Below are 22,356 nucleotides of genomic sequence, written 5' to 3' on the forward strand. Positions count from 1 at the left end.
GCAATATGACTGTCAAAGCAAAAAGCAAGCGAAATGCAGCATTCAATCATGAAGTGCCAGTTTGTAACTAGTTGGTGTGCTGTAGATGTACCAACAGTATTGATTTTTAGAGTTAAATGAGTTGAACAAAAGTTTGTGGTACATAAGCCAAAGGAGAATTTCCATTAACTGTCAGCAGTTAATTATTTTTAGAGGCTGCTAAGAGAAGGTGACAAATACTTAAACAGCATTGACATTCTACACACTAAAAGTACAGCTGAACTTAAAACACACCAACAGCTCTTACGCTAAACAGAAATTTCTTGTGCTACGGGGTCCATATCACAACTAGATCTGTTGCCTCCATCTAAAATTCTTTGCAGTGCTCCTTTGTCTGAACACAAATAACTTTAGATTGCTAATCTTCAAGTCCTCTACTTTTTCCCAATGCTTAACCAATTCAGTACACTGAACATCACTGCCTCCAGTACTCCTACTACTAGTCTTATTTTAAATTATTTCCACACAGATTTATTCCACACTGGTCATTTATTCTTTATTTATTTCAGCCAGGTTTCATCAAGGAAAAGCCTCTTAACAATTGGATCCTGAATTTCAAAAGCCTTTTGAAAGTTTAAATAGATAACTCTTACACCTCACTATTAATTATATAACAGTTAAGCAATAATATGCCCCTATCTTGCAAATAATAGTGTGTGGGGGGGTAAATGTTAGGGTCCCAAGTTACTTCAATGAGAAGATTACATTGATATTCAAATTATGCATGTGCCTAAGTATCTGTAGTATCAGAACTTTCATGGTTTAAAAAAAAAAAAAAAAAAAAAAGCCAAAACCCATACCTTTCTTCACTGTACCAATATATTTTTGCTTTATGGGTCCTAAAACTGAAGTGTCCTAAAACTGAAGTGCAAGTCAACTAGCAATTCAGAAAGTAAGTTCTATGTTCTGAAAAATTCTAGCTGAAAAAAAGAAGAGTTCATCATTAGGAGGGTCAGTTTTCTCTGACCACCTCATCTTTCCAGTGTGACACTATCATACATCCCCTCTGCATACCTTCCATTCCCCTTCTACGGGCTGTTGAACAGAAATGCATGCAAATATTTTCCACAACTGGCAAAACCAGAGCATCGGAGAGAGCTTGGGAGGGAAATCACACTTTCCCAACATTATTAAGCATTTTGCCAATTCACCTGTAGATTTTCCCTTTCCATGGGTCTCTGAGTAGCCAGGAACAATTTTTCTCCTAAGTAAAATTATTATTTTGCACATGATGAAACACCAATTTCTTGGTACAAAAGCCATAATTTCATTTCCAAGCCATGTCAAAACTGCACTAAGTTTGCTGGCAGAAAATAATTAACATATCTGAATGTTCATAGGATTTTTACTCTCACACCAAAATGCTCAAAAAGCAACATTGATCATTTTGAATAATTCCTGTCTGCTGTTAACAGTCTGCTCTACATATATTTTGTCCTATAAGAAAAAAAAACAGAACTTCTGTACATTTCAGGGTTTTTTAGGCAAGAAGAAGGATTAATTCACAGCCTCTACTGTTTGCAGTATCTTTGGGTAATATTTAAATGATCCAATCTACATTTCATGTGACTGTTCTAATAACTTTTAGTTCTCAGAACATACACCTGAGAAGACACTGCAAGCTCAGAAATCCTGGAAAGTCTGCTCCAGGAGATATCAGACTGTAATTATATTAAACTGGGCTGTCTATTATTAAAGGTGTAATCCAAATTTTATTCAGCTCCAAAGTGTGTTTTAGTAGATCCATATATTGCATGATAATATAACAAGCATTCAGAAGAGATACCATTTTTTAAAAAGACAGTTTGAAATCAGGCAATTTTAAAAAGAGAGTCAAAGGTAGTTTCAGGTTTCAGCTACAGCCTCTGAAAATGACAACAAAAACAGGGAAATTAGAAACAGAAGTGATTATTTATAAAGTGTTGTCTCTTACAAAAAGTAAACAAATTCAAGGAAAATATTTTTTCCTCTCAACTTTTTTAGTGCTATTCATCTAGTTGCCATCTGGGCTAAAACATTCACATACAAATGTGATCCTTAAATCAGAATTGCCCTTTTAACATAATTCTATTAGGTCTCTTGAGTCAGATGTTAGAGTTTTCAGCATCCCTGTCATTTTTAATAGCCTATTCCTTCCTATCCAAAATTACCACCATCATGGCTTGACTCTTGCAGACAAACAAGTTCTTTCTATACTCTAAAAAGCCACTCCATGGTCAGAAATCAAGAGGGTATAAGAGGGAGAGAGTCTGCACTTTGTTCTGTGAAAGGTGATTGTGATGCATGATGCAGAGCCTATCATTGCAAAGCTCAAGAGCCCTTCAATTGGATACAGTTGCAACTCCTCTGCGTGCTTGTATGTTACCCTATTAGGGGAAACACTGGCTCAGTCTAATGGTAATGTGTTTCTAAAACACCAAGATATAATTCAGATGCTAACCAAAACTAACACAGTCTATTCCTTATTAACAATAAGACAAACACTGGAGCCTCAATTCAGGAATCATGCTGAGCAGGCCAATGGCAGCTGGACAGAAAGCTGGGGGTGTCTATGTCCGGGGGCAAGGCACAGGAATACGCAACTTATAACTGTAAAGAATAGATATGTAGCATGACAAACTGGAACTGTTGTAGTAACTTCCTGGGAAGTGCTAGTCCTGATTCAGAACAGCAGTTACGCACGTGCCTCTGTAAAATGAAGATAAATTACACTTACTTCCTTTCTAACGCCTATGACGACTCTGGATTAAAAGCACCCTAAGGACAAAGTATTTTTTTTATAAGGACAGTTTAAACACATGCTTCCTTGAATAGGAATGGACTCTCTCTCCCCCTTCCTCCCCTCCCCCCCCACGTTTTCCTGAATTATAGCCTCTTGTCTATACTACTAAGTCTCGTCACCAAAATTTACTTTGACACCCAAAAGCAAAAATCACCAGCGGGTGTACACACTTGCCCCCTCCATTGACACATCTTGTCCTCATCGGGGGCACCATCATGAACACTGTGAGCATGCACTGTGGGTATGTATCCCATAGTGCAGTATTATGGGAATGTAGAGCTGATCGCTATGGCTGCGCCTAGACTGGCATGATTTTGCGCAAAAGCAATTGCTTTTGCGCAAAATCTTGCCACCTGTCTACACTGGCCACGAGTTTTTGCGCAAGAACACTGATTTTGTAATGTACAAAATCAGTGGTTCTTGCGCAAATACTCTGACGCTCCCGCTCAGGGATTGGCCCTCTTGCGCAAGAGGGCCAGTGTAGACAGCAACGTTAATTTCTTGCGCAAGAGAGCGTCTACACTGGCACGGATGCTTTTGCGCAAAAGCAAATCTGCAGAGCCCCAGTGAGCTGGAGCCCAAGTCCAAGTCTTGCAGGCTGTAGCCCAGTGGAAGTGGGGCTGGAGCAGAGCCAACCTTAGGGAGAAGGGAGCATCATAGGAGGCTGGCAGCAGGGGACCTCCTCGGATCTGGCAAATTCCATCATTCAGAATAGGGTGCTAGACAAGGGATGTCTAGCCTGTAATGTGAACTGCTCTCTCTGTTTTGTTGCTAAAATGCAGATTTTGGTGACAAAACTTGGTGATGTAGTCAAGGTCTGTCTGCCACATTGGATCTGTGAGTATAGAAGTGGTAACAGATAGTAGAGGAGAGAAATTAAGTCTACAGATTCTAGAGAAGAAGATTGTTCTTTATTACGAGAATGAAAGTGGCAGCGCTAGCCCCCAGCAAATCAAAAGCCCAATATGCCATTGCTGTTTTCTAGCAGTCACAGCATGATTTTCTCAACAGCAGCTTGATATTTTCCTTGCTGCAAACTAAAGATTTTTAACAAAATACTACATACCAACTGTGTGAGGAATTTTGTTTTTGGTAGCAGATGAAATATGTTGGTTTAATTCTATGAAATTCAAATTTTTAATACAGTACAAAATTCTATTTCAAACAATAAAATGTAGCATTGGCATAACACAGCAATGTAAAGAAAATAAACGCTTTCTAAATGTGCCTGTATCCATATAAACATATGCACATACTAACACAGTATTAATCTTGTCTATAAAAACACTGACTTTGTAGAAGTTAGGACTTTGTATGACTTGCATTGGTTATACTGCCCTATGGCAATATAAATTCAGTTATAATACATCAGTACCATTCCTCTTAACCATTGTAGGTGATTTTATTTATGACTAGCATAGTAAATCGCTAAGATTTTCAACATTACACCAGGAAATATAGGCTTTGCACTGTAGAATAGTGAAATATTTAAAACTTAAATGTTCATCTTTGTCATGTGTGTGATCCTCTAAATCTAGTTTAATAGTTTAAAAAACCCTTGAAAATAGTATCTTTAGAGAGAATTCTAATATTGATATATTATTTCCTTTTTTATTATCACAAGTTGATAAGAGCATATGTTTATTGCTTAAGTGTTCATCCCCTGCTCATTATGTCTCACTTCCCATTATAATCCTTTCTTTGTGACATTATTTAACTGCTGTGGAGATCATTATGATGTCAAAAGCAGCTGAAGTAGATGAGATCTTAATCACCAAATATCCTGTTTTTGTGCAAATGTCTGTATTAATAAAAAGGGCTAGAGAAAATATAAAGCCCTGAAAATGTAGGTGGAATATTGTTCAAAGTTTCCCCTGACATATCAGTGGCTTATAAAATGTTATGAACAATCATCAACTTTTATTATTTTTGTCATGGAATTAAGAAAATATTAAAATCCTATTAATGTGCTTTATAATGATTTCATCTATTTTAGAGCTAAGGAATTGCACACTGTTTCTACTAGTGGCAATCACATGGAGTGGGGAGTCCAGGCAGCAGTTGGGCAGGAAGCCCAGAGGACTGAAATTGACAGCGGAAGTAAGTAATGCAGTGCCTACACAGACACTGCATCACCCTAACTACACCAGTATAAGCCCTACACCTCTCATGGGGTGCAGTTATTAGGTTAGTCGGGCACTTACATTGTGGTGACAGGCCAGGCTGTAATGTGTACACTCTCAAAAATAGATGCCTTATATTAGCCTAACTCTACAGTGTAGACAAAGCCATAATTTTAACCTTTTAAGACGCCTACCAGCCAAGACAAATGCCATGTGACTTGAAAGAACTTGCAAAGTGGATTGCATTCCAATAGCTATAGCAAAACATACACTGGGGTTGTGTTCCCATAAATCTTTATGGCTCTGTTAAGTTGTAGCCTCACACACACACTCTTCAAGGAGCTAAATGACAGTCTTATTAGTCCCAAGAGATTAATACCAATTGTATTACATGCTTTTGGCACCCATAACGTTGACACACTCAAGTCAGAGATGCAAACATGGAATTTGATAATATCAGAAGAATGGGACCTAACATATGTTACAACCCAGGGACAAGAAGATACATTTATAGTTTAAAAATCTTTCAAGAAACATCTACAAACTACAATAGTAAAATAACTTTAGACTGGCAAATAAACAAGCTGGCATGCAATGTGCTACAATCCGCACATACATTCATCTTTTTTAAATTATAAGGATGATTTCCATGTACCAAATAAAAGACTATCAAGCAAAGGAATGCATCAATGCTTAGTATTTGCCCTAAGAACAGAAGGCAGACCCCCACGTAGGGATTCGCTGGTACATGCCAGCTCTTAAACTTACCTCTGTTAGGCTGTTTCACCAAATCTACCTTTCTGAAGTACTGATAAAGATGCCAAAAAATAGCAGAATGAAGCAATAAGATATCAAAGAAAGCTGAAGTTTACAGTCTACTCATTGTATGATCACTTACCATAGACAATGTACTTTTCCAAATTAACTTCCCGCAGGGAAATTATTTTGATTTTCGTAATCTTAGTCATAAATAGAATTTCACTGAGGTACCTTTCACAGATGTATTGAGAAAATGTTTTGCTATCTGCATTTTGTTGAAACAAATTTTATACAATTTTAGACACTATAATATCTGTTTCAATTATATTTCCCCTCAGCATTTTAAATAATAAAGACAAAAGTTTCAGATGAAAACTGCACTTTCTTAGTTGATAATCAAGCCATATTTTTTAATGAAATGCAGCTTTAGCTTTCATATATATCATCTAAAACAAATTTCTATATTTATGCGTATCACATCTACTAGCTATTTTCTATTCCTTCATACAGAAGATGAAGTTGATGCTTTACTTCTCAATTTATTTGCGTTACAGTCCTTTAAAAGACAAGTGGAGAAACAGCTTATTCAACAAAGCATATGTAATACCATCCAAAAAGATTGTGTGTGTGTATGCATGCATGTGTGTACAGAACTAAAATGTCATTAAAATATATTAAAACATTAAAAGGTCTTCAGTTGAGCCTAAATAGAAATTAACAACTATTTTATCTAATATAGTACCACCATTTTCCAAAAACATAACTTCTAATTATTCTATTTGTTTTTAATCATTTACATTGTACAGACACATTCTAAAGGTATGTTAAGCTCCATGATGGAAATACTATAGTTTAAAACTATCATGTGGAAGAGGTCAAATTAGTTAAAAATGGGAAACCTGAAGTCTTCGTTATCTGATCTGTCTTTTCTAAGGTGACAAATCTCAGAACAATTCAACTCATTTCTCTGTAAGATAACATCTGTAATGCTCTGGTACTATGTCGCCTTTATCCATTCAGGTTTTGTCCCTGTTGTAAAAAAATAAATACTCTATTTTATATTGCACACTGATTTGATTAAAAAATGCTTAAATGAAACTTTCCTTCCAACAATTTCAGACTCAACAAGGTCACTAAAGATGCCTGAAAGATCAGTCCTGAATTCCTGCAATAAAAATTAAGCCTTTACTTTCATTTCAATACATTTAGAGAAGTGGAGGAGACTCACCAAATTTGTCTGCTTATTCTTCATTTGGGCAGGTAACTTTCAACAGATGAACCAATATGAATCCAGCTGTCTCTTCATTCTGGGGAATCAGTGTGTCAGTGGGCTGGAAAGGGAGTCAAACCTTACAGCAGTTCAAGGGCTCTGGCATGGTGTGTCTGCCACAGGTTGCAATAATTAGCTTTGGCTGATCTTCTCGCCTGTGACATTACTGCCTATTGAGCTGTGAGTGTGCAAATGAAGACTAATCACTGTGTGCCTTAAGCTGACTCCTATAGTAAGCCCTTTTGTTGTGTCAACTGTGGAGATAATAAATGCATAGTGAGGAAAAAATTGTGTCCCCTGACACCTGAGGTTAAAATGATCAATTTCCTCCATTTAGTGCTTATGTTGACTTTAAAAGTAGGTAATTATTTCAGCTGTCTCTTGCAATGATTTGTGAAGTAGACTGATGATTATTAACAACACTGGTGTGAAATGCTTTCTGACACAGGAATTCATTTGGTGTAATTCTATTTATAGATTAAGCAATCTCTGTTTACTGATCTTTGTGGGATTCAGGAAGAGACTGTTCCACTATACTTTTCCTTAGGAAATATCAATACTTACTATACTTGCGAGGTGTTTGCCACTTCAGAATAATGGCATACTATGAAAAAAAATAGTTGGTGATTACTTAACAGTTCACTTGGCTTAAATATGTATGAATAAATTAAGACTAAGGTGTACCAGCTGCTCTACCTTCATATAGGAACAGAAAAGGGACTGTTTTCAATCAGAGGTCAAAACAGCATCTTCTGGCTACCACAAAAAGCACCACCCAGCATACTCTTTATTTTCATGCATTGTTTATTGCCCCAAGAAGGAAAACACTTACCAGTTCAATTCATCTTTCTACAATGGTCAGAATCAGAGGAGAGACAACCCATATTGTCTCTTTCAGATTGCCAGTTATAGTTCTGAGAAGAAAAAAAAAGACAAAATGGTGTTTTTATTCCTTTTCTTAATTTTGGGACAAAGAGTAGGTGGATGTGGCCTTGGAAAATATGTTGGGCAGCTCACAACTTGACTTGTTTGCTGCAAGAAATTAACTCTCCAGAGTTTTCTCAGTTCAATGGGACTACGTGCATCTGAAAAGTTGCTCATGTGACCCACTGTTTGCAGGATCCAGGCCATAGATATGAGTCAGTACACACACACAAAGAATAATGTTAAAGACTTAATATCTGGGATAGAATAAATACATAACTGCCTTGTGAGTCACTGCTCCAAGGTAGTGGTCTGAACAACGGGAATTACAATGCTCCCCCACATCGCAGGGGTGTGAAGATAAAAACATAATAATTGGGGCCCTCTAAGTATCTTAGATGAATGTTTTCTCATGTTAATTAGCATGTCCAAAAGCTAAAGTCTAGTCAGAGCCTTGGAGGACTCAGCTTCTGGCAGGAATACATTTTCAATCGTGTTTTTCTCTGTTTTGTGCGCTAAGCTAGGTGTTCTTTTATTGCTTTCTTTCAATGTCTACACTTGCAACTGACAGACAAAACTTTTCTCATTAATGGATGCTTAACCACTCCTCCTCTCCCCCGAATGACAAAAGTTTGGTCATGGCAAACGCAAATGTGAATGAGCATGCTCCTGTCGACACAGTGAAAGTGGCTGGTGGTAAAAGTGCCAACAAACAGCATTCACACGCACTGACTTTTAGTGACAGGGCTGTGCACAGCCTTGTTGCTGATAGCTGTATAGTTTAGTCATACTCTTTGTGCTGACTAATTCATTCTTTTAAGACTTATCTAGAAAATGGAAGAGAACAAGAAAGAGAAACTGGCTAGAAGAGATTCATTCACATAAGTGTCCTGAATCTTCTCATCTTAGTTAAATGAGTTAATGTGTGAATGCAACAGTAGAAATGTGTCAAACATTTCTCTAGTTTCATCCTGGAAAGAAGAAGAACTACAGCCCCATTTATTTCAAAATAAAAAGACTCAGAAGGGAGCATGTATTATTGTTCAAATAACTATTTCCATTATTAATATTTTTAATTGTCAAAACAAATCTGGTGGTTTTAGATTTGAATTTTAAAACAAATTTAAATTGGCAATCTCCCTTAAGTGAAAAATAAGTAGTAGTAAGGGCTTAAAGAATAACACTGAGCATTAAAACTAGGAAGAATGTGGTATGAAGAGCCTCAGTTTTAAAGGAATGGAAACAGATCTCCATATTAAGAACATAAGAATGGCCGTACTGGGTCAGACCAAAGGTCCATCTAGCCCACTATCCTGTCTACCGACAGTGGCCAGCACCAGGTGCCCCAGAGAGGATGGACCGAAGACAATGATCAAGTGATTTGTCTCCTGCCATTCCTCTCCAGCCTCTGACTGACAGACAGGCCAAGGACACCATTTTATCCCCTGGCTAATAGCCTTTTATGGACCTAACCTCTATGAAATTATCTAGCTTCTCTTTAAATTATTTAATAATTAAAACCATGATAAAGACATTGGCATTATATTGCACTTTTTGTCTCTAGAACTCAAAAAGGTTTTGTTTTCAACCGATGCTCAATCAACTTATGTAGGAACCTAGCCTTAGGTAGTCACGTTTAGAATTCTGCACCAAAAACACCCCAGTTTTTAAATCAGCTATTGGGTTTGATCCTACAAATACTTACACAGTTGAGTCACCTCCTTGAACTTGAGGGGCTACTCACAAGTATAGTGATTTATGTGTGTAGATATGGGCTGCAGGAACAGTTTGTCACTGCTAGTAAGATACTGCATGAAAGTTTATAGCCTTCTCTCAAAAATAAAAAATTACAAAATCTAGGATTATAGCATGGACCTCATAATTGCTACCAATAAAAAAAGAATTTGAAAAAAAATTGCTACCATTTAAAACTTTCATAAAGAAGTATAAAAGTACCACAAGTATCAATGTTAAAATGTAGCAGACAGAATGCTTTAGAGTGCTAAATATTTTCTATCTGACACAAACTGTTTATTTTTTTCTACACTTTTGAATGCCCCTTTATACTATAACAAAAACTGTAGCAAGGTAAAATTGAGAGCTTAAAACATCCAGTTTAGAGCCTTTCCTATAGTACTGAATCCCTTCTCTGAAACAACAGATCTAAGAGAGAGATCTGAGCCCAGTTGCTATAGTAATATCGTTTTAGAGGGCCCTGTGTTGATGGTGTGCATATGGGATGGCAACACAGAGAGGAAATGAGCCCGTTTTTTTTTCATGCACAGCAGGACCAGCTTGCACAACTGTAACAAATGAGCAAAAATGTCACAGATTGGTAACCAGTTGGAGGCAGGTGGAGGGGGAGCTGGGTGGAGAAGAAACAGGTCAGGACTGTAGCAAAGCATGGGGAAAATTGAATGGTTTGCTATATATACTCTTACTGCTTCAGCAGCTAGCAAAGGGCTGTCACTAAAAATAGGACATTTTGTGTATAGATTTCTTTAATCGGGTTTGGTGAACCTTCTATGCCTCTCCTGATCAGCCAACCAGCCAATTTCCCTAACCTAAAGATAGACACTAAATGCAAGTCAGATTTTTCCCAGGTATCCTGCACCTGTTGGAGATGTAGAAAATAGCTTTTTGTTTTGACCGATATGCCATCAGGCAAAACCGTCTTAGCTCATGTGCATGGCATTATCTCCCATCTCCCTAGAGTTTTCTAAATGCATTTTTATATTTTAAGGGTGTTTTACAATCTCTTAACACTGGATAATGAAGGGTTCCACTGGCACATGAATTTAAAATATGATACAGAGCAATACATGAAGAAGTTTAGATCCTAATGCTTGGTGCACAATGGAAGCATGGATGATTGTGATTCAGGAGGGCCCAACTTTAGATTTGGCCACAGAGATTTGTAAAGTCACACACAGACAACAAATCCTTCCAGTGGACAATGAAGTCTGATAACTGGATAATTCTGATGTAGCTTCTAACCATGAGGTGGGAAGATACAATAACTGCTCTTGTGGCACCTGTCATCCAAGGGCAGTGCCTATCTCTTTCCTTTCTTTCTTTGCACTACGCAAACTAAAAACACTTGACCAAAAAAATGACATTAGTCTTATTGCTATGGTGGGCAACCTGTGGCCCATGAAAATCATCTGACTACAGGCCACAAGAAATTTTGCTGACTTTGACTGTCTGCAGGCACCACATCTTGCAGCTCCCAGTGGCTGGAGTTTGCAGTTCTCAGCCAATGGGAGCTGTGGGTGCAGCACCTGCAGGCAAAGGGGCTGCAGGGACATGCTGGCTGCCACTTCCCTTAGCTCCCATTGGCTAGGAATGGTGAACCACAGCCACTGGGAGCAGTGGGGAATAGTGTCTGCCGACAAATCAACATCAGCAAAATGTCTAACAGCCTGCAATCAGATTACCCTGATGGGCGGCAGGTTGCCCACCGCTGCTCTACTGCCATTGGATCACTCTAGTGCTCCTCCATTAACATTGAGGATAAGGACAACAGATATCTCTGACCTTGCTGCCATCATTTGTCCAATGCAACAAATAAGAACAATCACATAAGCTCCTTCCCCTCGCCAATCCAGACTGCAGTATATATGATTCCCAAGGGGAGACAAATAAGCATCCTGTACTTCATTCTGGATACAATTTTGCAAAAAGGTATAAATGTTTGTTTCACCTGCTTTTCTTTTAAATCTGAATTTCATCTTCCCAGATTCAAGATGTAATAAACTATATGCCTCCAATGGGATACCTAATACAGACTTCTCAGCTATGTGCATGTTGGAGAGAATCTAATGTGCAAAATGCACTTCCAAGTTTGTAATTGTCCCACATAACGCTACATAGCCCTGATCCACAATAAATTGTTCAAATCCAAATTTGCTCTCTGATATCCAGCTGAATACTACTCAGAAATTTTGGTTTAATCAGAAAATGTAGATGGAGTTTAAAGACCACAAGGGATATAAAAAATTGTTAACGTTGATTAAAATAATCTTGATAAGTGGCATTCAAATTAGAGATGAACAACAACTGGATGGCTTTAAATTATGCAAAATTATGGGTAGTTTCTGATCTAGCAAAAGCAAAACCCCCAGGGTGGTTCAGATCTAGAATATTTATGGAGGAGAGGTTGGGTAAATGACTCTGGGGTTGGTTATTCTCTGATGCAAGCAGGATTACGAGCAATGATGTCCCCTTATTGCTACAAACACTGCAAATCACGATAGTTAAGGGTGCGTGAATCAGTTAAGGAATAAAGTTTATTGGCCCAAACTTCAGCTTTAATACACCTGAAGACAAATTTCTGTGGATTATACAGTTGTCCTTACCTTAAATTAGCTCCTCTAACTTTGATCCCATCCATTGCAAATCCACTGCAGAGTCTCAGAGGGTATGACGACACATCAAAGTTATTTCAGGGTACCAGCATTATCCGGAAATAGCTACCTTGTGGTCTTTTGAATGCATCAGCTATTCCGAAATATAGCGGACGCGCTATTCTGCCATCCCTCTAAACCTCATTGTATGAGTAAGTGATAGCTCGAAATTGTGCTTTATTTCAAAATTGGGTGCAGTGTAGACAGCATCAAATTTCAAATTAGATTCGAAATAAGCCACACAATTTGTGTAGTGCCAACTGAGTATTTTATTTTGAGTTTAGGGTGCTGTGTAGATGCACCCAGACAGGCCTGCTAGCCCATGTAGAGTCAAATCTTTTATGGTGTGGCTTATTTTGGAATAAGCACATGATTCATTCTGGGATACCAAACCTGGGAAGACCCTGGAACACGTGTGATCTGAAGACAGCTCAAGCAGAGACCACAAGATGAACGTGGCAGTATATCAGCCCTTATGGAAGAGATGGAAGAGCCATAGAAAGCAAGATTAGGGTTCAAGGCAGGAAAGAGGAGTTCATCTATAAAGATAGAGGAAGAAATAAGAGTTTGTAGGTGGAAGCCACTGAAGTCAATAGTAAACTGAATAGTCCTGAATCCCCTGGCATCAGCCACCACAGGAAGACAGGATGCTGGGATAGAGGGACCATTGATCAGAGCTAAAATTGCTGGTCTTATGTATAGTGGGGAATGATGAGGTCAGTCTGGAACTGGCTATTGAATAGGCAGCAGTGATAGAGGAAAAGGGAAACAATTTTATTAAACCGGGAAGATAAAATTATGTAATACAAGAAAGGACTGTGAAAAAGAAGATTTCATCTAAGGGGTTCAGCACTGTAAATTTGGATACAAGTATGAGCTTCTGTAGATTTGAGTCAAACTTTTGGATCTTTTCAGATTTGTCTGTTACTCCCTCTACATTTATGGGCACAAAAAGGGCAAGGCTTATAACAAATAGTTATTGTAGAACATACCACATATATATCACAACTGATCCAATTAGCTTAAAACAAAATAGTGTGGCACATCTTCAGCTGGTGTAAATTGCAATAGGTCCATTAAGTCAGTGAAAGCTGGTAGGCAATCGATTTCATTATGTAGGAATTTTCCTACCACATCTCACCAATGATTCGTCTAGTCCAGCATCTCGTCTGACCTTATTTTATAGCAAATGCTTCAAATGAAGGAGTAAAAAACTGCTATTATAGACTGCTATTATAGACTGCTATTATAAACTGCCCATAGGGGATATTTCTTCCTAATTTACATGCATTTCCTTTTTCTCAGGAGATTAAAGGGGACACACAAGCAAAATCTTGAATTTTTTTGTTAATTGAAATTCTGAGAAAATTTGGGTCAGGTCAATTAAATATTTTCTTTTTGGCGATTTTGAAACGTTTTGTTTCTTTTTACAATTTTTTTTTTAAAAAGTTTGCTATCATTTTCTTAAATCTATGAACAAAAATCAGTATTACCCAAAACTGGAATTTTTCATTTCAAGTATCAAAATGAAATAGTTTGACCATTTCAATTAAAAAAATTGGAGCTCAAAAGTTGTTGAAACTGACTCTTTCCCATACAAAGTTTCAACAATGCTGAATTGATATTTTTCCAAAGGAAAATAATCTGCTGTGAAAAATTTTCCGATCAGCTCTATGGAACAGAGTTCAAAGAACATAAACTATTGCTTCTTATAGCTTCTAGCAATGTGCAAATATAAGACAAATATTGCAAAAAACAACCAACAGAAATTCTGCCTGGCTGACAATTAGCAGTATCCTGGCACAAATTTCTAGGTCTGAACTATTTTCATGTTGCTGAATGTGCAACATCAGTGTTCTTGCGCAAGTACTCGCAGCCAGTGTTGACAGGTGGCAAAATTTGCCAATATAGACGTAGCCTCAGAATGTTAGAACCAACACTGAGCACATTAAACCATCCCTTCTTGTCTTGATGAGGTAACCTAAGAGAGAGAAAAATGTGTGTGGGCGGGGGGAAGGGAGAAGGGGAAACACCAACATAAACTATAAGGAAAAAATGCTACTCTTAAGCTTTACAAGACCCAGACCTTGAAAAGAACCTTTATCTTTGAAAGATGCACAGAAAGGTCTCATATATGCAGTTACTACTGCTACGTGCTTGAGGTGTGGATTTCATATGTATGTGGGATTGACATTAAGAAGTCACCCTATCCTGTACATTAGCATGCTGAGAATATTGCCAGCAGTGGGTCTAATCCTCCATGGTAACACTCTTTAGGGAGCTCTGGAAACATTTTAATTATTAAAATGAATCATTTCTACCAACATATTTAATTGGGATATACCACACATTTAAATGGACAGTAATGGAACAAGCTCTCTAAGAATCTAACAATGTAATACAGTATGCTGTTTGAAGTGAACTCTAGCAATACTTTTTCAGCCAGTAACACTATGCATTATTTATCTTATCTCTTTTTAATCCTATCTGATAGTTCATATGAAGACAGAATCACCGCAACCTCAGAGATAAAATGCAAATCTGTGAATTACCCCCTGTGAGCCTGGTGGCATGCTGTACCTTATTCACCTCTCTCATTTCCTGCCTCCCAGCTCCCAAGGAAATAGCTCATTGAATTTATTTCTACAGCATAAATTAATCCCACAGTTTCTTCTTGAACACAGAGGGAAGTACAGAATGACTGGCTAATGCAGCACTGCTACCCAAATTGTTAGATCACTATAGCAAATTTGGTGCAAAGGTTGTATGTTGGCAGGTCAGTGCAAGTATGAGTTGCTGTAATTTATATACTGAGAAAAGAGAGGGCAAAACTGCAGCAGGAAAAGCTATCAGAAGGGCATCAGAAGGTGCAAAATAAAATAGCAGTCTATTATAACCTTATTTTCTGGTTCTTTTTTGTCATGATCAATTCCAGGTTAGAAGGAACATTGAAATGGCAGGCACTGGCTAGTTCAGAAAGGTCAGAGTGATAACAGTGAGCCTGAGGCAGGATCGTTGGACAGTGAAGAATTCAGGAAGAGCAGCTTAGTGCACCCGGAGGAGTTGACACAGTGGCACAAAGGGATCCAGTGGGCTACTGCATATTATACAGATATATTATACTTAGCACCAGCAGCCCTTCTAATTTTTATGTGCAGAGGCATGTGCCTATGTGCACCACCAATAGAAACACGTGGTACCAGCTGTTAGTGCTGTGGGTGCTCTTCTAATCAGCTGGGTGGCATTTGAATCTCTTCTGGGTGGCTGCACAAGCGTTTATCTTACAGGGAACACTGCTTAGCACCTATTGGTTTTAGTTCGCAAATGCTTGTTCATGTAAGTGGGAGATCATGTGGTTATACCTGTGAGGGGGGACATTTAGTGTCAAATAGGATTCAGAGATAAACAACGAAAAAAAGATACTGCCTGCAAGATACAGAAAACATTTTAGAAAGACAAATAATTGTGTTGACTATATGTATTGTATACAGAGGTCATCCTTTAAACTTGCCAGTTTTATCTAAAAATATCCATTATTTGCACTACCCTCTCTATTGCTTCTCCATAATTACCATAGAATATTTGGTGAATACTACAAATATAAAGGCAATGCTATTTAAATATCTAATTACCAAGGTGCTAAGTGAGAGAACTAAAAATGGCAATATTACTTTTAAATTCTCTAGATTTTAAGTTTTGAAAATTGGATAATCTTTAATTTTTTTATAGTTGTATGTATTATGTCTCTTTATATAATTATTCTTGTTATAGAATATTATGTATGTATGTACACACCCACAGTAATTACTCATTTAACACGTGCCATCTTAACACATTTTTGCAATAGCACGATTTTTTTTAGGGAACTTTTTTTTGACAAACACAACCGTCCCCAAAATAACACGAAAATAATCAAGTGGTGGACTACTTCATGCGATGGTATAAGTTGGTAAAAACAATGGTAATACACACGAGCAGATGAATATACATGGTCACAGCATTTCTCCGCTCACTCACGTGTTTATCTTTGTGTTTTAACAATCCACAGCGACTTGTGTTGCTAGATATCTTGTGTTGCTCGATATCTAAGGTTGATGTTGATGACCCATTCCAGCACTTCTTGCCAGAAGCCTCCTTCAGATGCATAGAGAGACTGGTCAAAGCCAAAAGTCTTCTTGGCCTGACCATGGATTCTTGTGGTTTAGAAATATCACCCTCCAAGTCATTCTGGCAAATCAGATGTGAGGTCTGTCTTAGGCAGGAGCAGCCCAAGGCCGGCTGCAGCAGCTGGTGCCCTAGGTGGGGTGGCACAATTGGCGCCCCTGCCTGTATGGCCGTCAATGGCCATGACGTCATCACAGGGCACCGCGGCACCCCGTGATGTCATCATCAGGCGCCCGGGCCAGCAGTGCCCTAGGCAGCTGCCTATCTCGCCTAGGCTAACAGGGCACCCCTGGTCTTAGGGCTCTAGACTGCATCCCTCTGTTGAAAGAGGAATGTAAATGAGCCCAATTGAAAGTGCAAATGAAGCACAGATTTAAATATCCCATGCTTCATTTGCATATTTGCATCCAATTGCTGTTTCGAAAAAGGGTATTTCAAAAGTGAAACTGCAATCTAGATGTGGTTTTTTTTCGAAAAAAAGAACCCATACTCCTCATTTTTTCAGGAGCTGGCCAGCAGCATGAACACTGGCCGGAAGGCTTCAGAGGAGAATGGGGCAGCCACACAGCTGGCGGGAGAAAAGCTGCTCTCTGAAGTGGGAAAGCTGCTTCTCTCCAGCTGTAGGGCTATGTGGCTACTCCGTGCTCCTCTGAAGCCCACGGGGTGGGAAGGGCGGCTGACTGCAGTTGCCTGTGGCAAGGGTGGGTGCAGCCAGGAGATGGAGGAACCACAAGCTGCACAGCTAGCAGGAAAAAGCTGCACTCTGATGAGAGAAGGCATCACCTCTCTCCGGCATCTGGCTGTGCTGCCTTCTCCTCCTGAGTTCTACTGCCCCTATAATGTTGCATTGCTGTTGGCTGCAGGGCCGGATTAAAGGGAGGGGGCTAGCGCCCGGCCGCACGGTGCCCCTTAGAGCTGCAATCCGGCGCTGCACGCCCTATTGCAGCTGTAAGGTTTGCTGCATTCCAGGGGGGGGGGGGGAAGAGCACTCAAGCCAGCCCTGGTTGGCTGCCACCTGGTAAGGGGTGGTTGCTTGTGGGTGAAGGGGAGAGCAGCTGGGGGATGGAGAAGCCGGGGCAGGAGGGCAGTCAGGTGGCCGATGGAACTGTGCCCCTCCCTGCCCCTAGCCCCCCACTTTCAGGTAAATACATGGAGTAAGTTTCTTCAGAGGAAGTTAACTTATTTTTCCATTCATGCATCATCTATACATTTAATTTTTTTAAACATGTTTTCCACGTTAGCTTAATGCAAATACAAGCTCTCACTTAGACCAGACATTCTCAAACTGTGCTCCAAGAACTCCATTCAGATGGATGGAGGAAAGGTTTTTGCTGTCTTTGTTTTGTTTTTACTAAATTGCTCTTATCCAGAGCACTTTACAATAGTCAGCTAATGATACAAATAATATTTGGAAAGATCATTAAGTAGTGCACTGAGACCCTCAGCAATTTCAAGAGATCTATAAAAAAAAGTTACACTACAAAAACAATCAAGGAACCTCACTTTATTTTCATTTACTTATTATTTACAACTAGCTGGAGTTACCCGGCATTGCTCGGGAAAGTGGAGGAACAAAATTTAGAAAAACAGTAGTCCATTATCATTTTTTGAACGATAAATGGATAAGTTTTGATGGATAAGTTGACAGTTGATATAACTGAGGGGAGGAGCCTGAGGGGAGGGAGGGAGGGAGAAGGGAGCCATGAGCCTGCCGCCGGCGCCCAAACCCTCCCTCTGCTTCCTTGTCCCTCCGCCAGCCTTAGTGAGCAACTGTCCCTACCACTTCCCCTGGGAAGCCGCTTCTCCCCACACTGCCAAGCTCCATGCAGCCCCGGGGGGAGGCGTCGGTCTCTCATCTCTTCCCTCCCACACTACCTTAAAACCTTCTCCTGGAGGAAAGGTTATCCCATGCAGTAGCTCTTATAGTAGTCACGTTATTAGCACACAAACATACAAACATTCTCCTTTATATATTCGATATAGGAGGATGAAGAAAAGAGAATGAAAAATAGGAGGGACAGGAAGAGTGAATGTTCTTTTTCTTGTTTGGGTCCCCAGGGACCCCCCAAAAATGAAGTTGAGCACAGGACCCGACTAACTCTAAATCCACCACTGGTTACAGGAACCATCAATAGTTCAAAAAAAAATTCAAAGTAAAATCTTTATATAAATAGGTGATAGGAAAAAGCACCACAAAGCCATTCACTCAAGCAGTATAAAAACTGCCAGGAGAAAAAAAAGTCTAAACAGGTCAGAGGGAGAGACATTATAGGACAGAGGAAATAACTCACGGTTTGATATAGGAAATCTTGAATTCTAATCTCGGTTTTGCTGCTGATTAACTGGTAAATCACTTTATCTCTATGAATGAAGATAGTCATTATTATTAACCTAATAAGAATATAGTGAGAATCAATTATTTAGGCATGCACAGAACTATGAAAAAGGAACGGGGGTATATAAGTGCCCTACGTAGTGGTCATTAGCACATTTATCAAAAAGATGCAGCTGACCCACATACAGAAAATAAGCAGTGGGTTTCACAAACCTGAGCATTTTCAGTAGGTAGAACTTATCACAAAATGTATTCCTAACATAAATGAAGTACAAATGTCAGTGTAAAATGAGCAGACCTCATTTGCACATGAATAATCTACAGTACAATGTACTGTATGGTTTCTTTCCTACCAGTTATTACAGAATTATGAAATAATTTTGTGATTCAAATGGGCAGTAGCTGATCTTGGTATTTCCCAGAATCTATTGACCAGAAACTCTTTGTTAAGGGAGAAGCAGATAGGGGAAACCATAGACATTGCACATCACAAACAACAACATTTATTTTACAGTAAATATATTAAGTGCTAAAACAAATTCCTTCAATAGTTACAAAGGAGTAGCCTGGTGAATGATCCATTAAAGAGGACAACTCATCGACCATATATTAGGGTATGTTTACACGTCATTCCTCTTTCGAGAGAAGAATGCAAATTCAGCAGAGCAAAATTGCAAATGAAGCGGGGATTGAATTTCCTGCTCTTCATTTGCATAATCACATCCAGCTGCTATTTCGAAATACCCTATTTCGAAATAAACTCTGTCTAGACGTGGTTATTTTGAAAGAAAACCCTTTTTTTCGAAATAACCCTTACTCCTTATAAAATGAGGTTTAAGGGTTATTTGAAAAGGAGGGTTTTCTTTCGAAATAAAAAATGCTGTCTAGACGTGGTTATTTCGAAATAGGGTATTTCGAAATAGCAGCCGGATGTGATTAGGCAAATGAATCATGGGAAATTCAAATCCCTGCTTCATTTGCAATGTCATTCAGCTGAATTTGCATTCCTCTCTTGGAAGAGGAATGAAGTGTAGACAAACCTTTAGAGAGTTTGTCTGTCTTTCTGTGTGTTTGTCTGTTAGTTCAAGAACTCCTAAACATTAAGAGCTATGACCACCAAATTTGGTATACCACTTCCTCTTATCAAAACTTAAAGCAAGGTAAGGAGTTGGTTGTGCCAGGAAAATGGGATATGCCTGGAATGGAATTGCTTCTCATAAAAATCAAATAGAAAAAAAACCCATCACCAAATCGAGTACAGTCCTCAAAACTGACATAACTGAGCAAATGTTGAAAGAGGACTCAGAGTGGTCTCAGGAAGAGTAGAGCTCAGGATGGGTGCACAGAATGCACCTATTTACATCTGCTTGCCAGCCCCAGCACACAGATGGGCACAAAGGATTGTGCCTTTCCCCCTAGCTGTGGCAGCTCTGTGCTGGGGCCATGGGAGGGAGCACCTTTCCCCCCACAGCTGTGTCTGCTCCATGATAGGGCCAGAGGAGGAGGCATATATTATCCCCCCCCCCTTCTCCCAGTCATGGCACCCAACTTGGAACTGTCCCTGAGCTGCAACTGTCAGGAGACAAGGTTTATATCTACACAGTAGCATTATTTCAGAATAACTAATGTTATTCTGAAATAACATTATCAAAATAACTGCTTGTAGTGTAGATGTGGACTTTGTCAAAATGATGTTGAGCTGGAGGACTTCTTACTCCAACTCCTGTAATCCTCAGGCTATGTCTACTTTACAAGCTTCTTGCGCAGGAAGCTTTTTGCAGAAGAAATCTTCAGCAAAAGCTTCTTGTGCAAAAGTGCATCCACACTGCAAAAGCGCATCAAAGAAGTGATGCGCTTTTGTGAAAGAGCGCATCCAGACTACATTCACGCTCTCTTGAAAGGAAACTCTGATTGCTCTTTACAGAATGGCCACCAGGGCACCTGTGCTTTTTTCGATTGCCTCTTTTTGTGCAAAAACTTCCTGTTCCCCGTCCACACACACCTTTTTGTGCAAGACCTCTTGTGCAAAAAGGAGTTATTCCTCATAGGAGGAGGAATACCTACCCTGGAAAACCCCCTCTGTTCTTTCATTTTACTTGCGCAAAAATGAGCTTGAGGTGTGGATGGACGCTCCATGCATTTTGCGCAAAAACTCTGTAGAGTACAATGAAGCTAGGACTACAAGAAGTAAGGGAAGTTGGGGGAAGAGTGCTCTCTCTCAAAATAACTGCTGTGCAGACAGCACCAAAAGTCAAAATAAGCTATTTCAATTTGAGGTACGCAATTAGCATAGCTCAAGTTGCATAGCTTATTTCGAGTTTAGCTCTGCTGTGTAGATGTGCCCAGGTAGTCCTTCTATGGCCCCCATCTGGCCTAACCTACATTTGCCCCAGCCAAGGGATATGCACCCATCCTCTGTCTGTGTCCATTGGATCTGTTATTTAGATATATGACACATACTCATTTTGGTGATTCCCTCCTCTCCCCCCCCCCCGGAAATTTTTCAAGATAAAGGTGTAGTGCTGTTTAGTCCTGATGCAGAAGATAGGACCTATTAAGGACTCTGACACTGATTGGCTTGTTTTGTAACTATGGACAATCACTCAGGTTTTTCTCTGCCTCAGTTTCCCCAACTGTAGAATGATGCTGCTTGGAACCTCATCTTTCTACAGTGCTTTAAGAACCTTAAATGAAAGCTCTGAAAAATACAAAGTAAAACATGGTAAAATATCTGCAGCAATTTGTCAAACCAAAACATGCAAAATAGATGAGGACAGCTTACCTCTTTTGTCCCTGGAATATTTACTTGTTTGATTTTCCTCTCATTTCTGCACAGTCATATTTTAGTTTAACTGGTCTACTTCACTCATCCAGTTTATGTAACTAGATGGATAATTTATTTTTTCTAATATCCCACTCCTAATATGCAGCCTTAGTCACTAAGACCCTTGAAATTTTCTGTCACCTTAAAATGACAAGTTTGCATTGAGGGCAGGTGTTACTGATACTATTCCAACATCATGTGTCAAATTTATCCTTAGTGCAACTCACTCAACTTCAGTGGAGATACACCAAGGACAAGTCTGATCTCATGTAAAAAGAGATTTAAGAAAAGAACTGGGCTACAGGAACTGAGCGGATGTAACATAACATCCCTTTCGTCCAGAATTCAAAACCGGTCTCAAGATGCTTTTTCAAACTGTATAAACTGAATGACACATTCACCACAGAAATACAAACAATCCTGGAAAAGCATGCACTGAGGATTCTGTTCCAACACCACCACACATTTTAAAAATTAATTTAGACGTAACTGCTGAAACGTGCCACGTGGATAACATGAGCTCCCAATGTGATACCGTGGCCAAAAGAGCTAATGTGAGTCTGACATACATAAAGAGGTGGATCTTGAATAAGCGCTGAGAAATTATTTGTCTCCTATTTGCCTTTGGTGTGACTGCTGTTGAAATGCTGTGTCCACTTTCAATGCCCACAATTCAAGAAAGACACTGATGAAATTAAGAGGGTTCAGAGAGCTTCAAGAATGATTAAAG

General features: G+C 39.2%; 1 long non-coding RNA gene across 1 annotated transcript in view; it reads right to left on the minus strand.

Annotated features, from left to right (window-relative positions):
* LOC142830044 (uncharacterized) overlaps nt 1-22,356 on the minus strand; it is a 61,917-nt gene that overhangs the window by 20,250 nt on the left and 19,311 nt on the right. The window contains exon 2 of the long non-coding RNA XR_016349786.1: nt 7,806-7,887. This is a non-coding gene — a long non-coding RNA (uncharacterized LOC142830044). The remainder of the gene's footprint in view (nt 1-7,805; nt 7,888-22,356) is intronic.

The sequence above is a fragment of the Pelodiscus sinensis genome, chromosome 6, assembly GCF_052426305.1.
Source record: "Pelodiscus sinensis isolate ZL-2025 chromosome 6, ASM5242630v1, whole genome shotgun sequence".
Lineage (NCBI taxonomy): Eukaryota > Metazoa > Chordata > Testudines > Trionychidae > Pelodiscus > Pelodiscus sinensis.